Consider the following 3,221-nt stretch of genomic DNA (forward strand, 5'->3'; position numbering starts at 1 on the left):
TAGCAGACCGGCACCATAAACAAGCAAGTCTACATAACAACCTGGTAACAACACAATGACAGAATCAAAATCACATATACCAATACTAATCTTGAATGTAAATAGGCTACACACCTTACTTAGAGTTAAAATATATATGTACCCAACATTAGAACAACCAGATTTATAAAATATGTCCTTCTTGACCTACAAAGAGATATAGCTTCACAATAATAGTTGGGGACTATTTTCAGACAGGCATTATAAGCAAGCAAGTGCACATAACAACCAGGTAACAACAAAATGACACAATAAAAATCACACACACCGATACTAACCTTGAATGTAAATGTCCTAAACACCTCACTTAAAAGGCATAGAGTGTCAAGCTGGATAAAAATATAAGAGCCATCTGTTCACTGTCTTTAAGAGACCCATCCCACATGTAACAACACCCGTAGCCTCAAAATAAAAATGATGGAGAAAGATTTACATGCAAATGAAAAGAAAAAAAAGAATAGGTGTCACTATTCCTACATCAGATGCAACAGAATTTAAATCAACAACAATTAAGAAGGAAAAGAAGAGAATTACTGATAATAAAGAGTTCAATTAAACAAGAATACTTAATTATCCTAAATATACATGCACCCAATATTGAAACACCCAGATTCATAAAATAAGTCATTCTTGACCTACAAAGAGATGTAGCCTCACAATAATAGTGGGAGGCTTCAAAATCTTACAGACAGTATTGGACAGATTATTAATGGAGAAAACTAACAAAGAAATTATGGACTAAACTTGATACTCAACCAATTGGACCTAATTGACATCTACAGAACACTATACTCAAGAGCCACAAAATATACATTCTTCTTATCTTCACACTGATCATATTCTAATATCATGCTTGGTCATAAACGTAAGTCTCAGTAAATTACAAAATAAAATAAAATCATGACAAGTACCTTCTTGGACCATGGTGCCTTAAAAATAAAGTTAGTATCAAGAAGATCTCTTTAAATTACATAAATATATGGAACTTTTGAAACTTACTCTCCAATAACTCCTGGATGAACAATGAAATTAAGGCAGAATCAACAAATTAATAAAAACAGGAACACAGCTTACCAATATTTTGGGGATGCAACTAAAGCTATTAAAAGTTTATAGTGCTAAATGCCTTCATGAGTAAGTTAGAAAGATGTCAAATTAACAACCTAACACTACACCTACAGGAACTAGAAAAATATAACAACTCTACCCCAAAGCTAGCAGAAGAGAAGAAATAACTAAAATTAGATGAGAACTGAAAAAAATTGTCGTGTAAAAATCCATCAAAAGATCAACAAAACCAAGAGTTGGGTGTTCAAAATATTAAACAAGATTGATAAACCTCTAGCTAGATTAACAAAGAAAATGAAAAAGAGAAGATTCAAGTAAGTACAGTTAGAAAAGACAAAAATGACATTGTAATCAATCTCACTGAAATACAAAGGACCCTAAGAGACTATTATGAACAACTCTGTGCATACAAGTTAGAAAATTTAGAGGAAATAGATACATTCTTGGAAACAAACATCTCCTCAGAATTAAATCAAGAAGAAAGTAAAACCCTGAATAGACCAATAAGTTCTGAAATTGAATTGGTAATAAAAACCTGTCAACCACAAAAATCCCTGGACCAGACAAATTCACAACCAATTTCTACCAACATACAAAGAATGGGTACCAATCTTACTGCAGCTATTCCAAAAATTCAAGGAGGAGGGGCTGCTCTCGAACTCATTCTATGAAGCCAGCAACAGCCTGATACCAAAATCTGGCAGAAACATCATGGAAAAAAAATAAACTTCAGGCCAATAATCCTAAAGAACATAGACATAAAAATCTTCAATGAATATCACACTGATCCCAGCAGCATATCAAAAAGTTAATACACCATGATTAAGCAGGTTTTATTCCTAGGATGCAAGGCTGGTTCAATACATGTTAACCACTAAATGCAATTTACTCCATAAACAGAATTAAAAGCAAAAATGATATGATCATCTCAACAGACACAGAAAAAGATTTTAATAAATCCAACATCCCTTCATGATAAAAACCTTCGACGGATGAGGCATCAGAGAAACACACATAAAAATAATACATCCATAAAAATAATAAGGGCCATCTATGACAAACACACAGCCAACATCACACTAAATGCGCAAATGCTGGAAACATTCTGCTTAAGAACTGTAACAAGATAAGGATGCCCACTCTCACAACTGCTATTCAACAAAGTACTAGAAGGCCTAACCAGAGCAATTTTGGGTGTTGAAACTATTCTGTATAATGCTAAAAATATGGATATATAACATTATGCATTTGTTAAAAATGTAGATTTAACAAGAGTGTGAACTTCAATGTAAACTATGAATTTTATTAGCAATAACACATCAGTACTGTGTCATAATCTGAAGATAACAACAGCAGAAACGCGTGTGTGTGTGTGCATGCGTGCAAACGCATGTTTGAGGAGAGGTGAAAGAAAACTGTACTATCTGCTCTAATTTTTTATAAGAATTGTTTTAAAAAGTTAAAGAATAGTATACAATGACTAAAAGCTGTTAAAATTGTACCAAAGTAGAAAATCTGGATTGTATATCATAGAGAATAAAATGATAAGGGTTTACCCTATATAACAGCCTCTAATCATTGTATGCATATAGTCATTGTACATATAATCATCTGTGTCTGGGGCAGATTTTTAGTATATTAGATGTTTCTGGCATTTAAGGAGAGATTGATATGTATGAGACAGAATGTGTAACTTGTCGGATCAAAAGGGTATCAGATTTTCCATGGAAGATTCAGTGGTTAGTAGGTGACTAGAACGTAAATATACAGGGCCAATATATTTTTTTAAATGGATGAAGAAAGAATCCAAATTAATGTAAAGAAAACAAATGTTAAACCTCAAGAAATGAATATTAACTGAGGATTTTAATTACAATTGAACTGACTGTGTTATTACTTGAGGTGTGAGAAGATGTAAGCTATGGCAAAGGTAAGACCGAATTTCATATACTGTGCTAGAGATTTGTGACTTTATCCTCTCCTGGGAGACAAGTCTGTATGCATCTTTTGCATTCCATTACATCTTACAAGAGGAGGCACTCACTGTTTTTGTTCCAAATTATGTTCCAAGTATGTATACAGTAGAATAGTGACTACAAAAAGAGAAGAAACAG

Source organism: Mandrillus leucophaeus, unplaced genomic scaffold, assembly GCF_000951045.1.
Source record: "Mandrillus leucophaeus isolate KB7577 unplaced genomic scaffold, Mleu.le_1.0 Scaffold31, whole genome shotgun sequence".
NCBI classification, from domain to species: Eukaryota; Metazoa; Chordata; class Mammalia; order Primates; family Cercopithecidae; genus Mandrillus; species Mandrillus leucophaeus.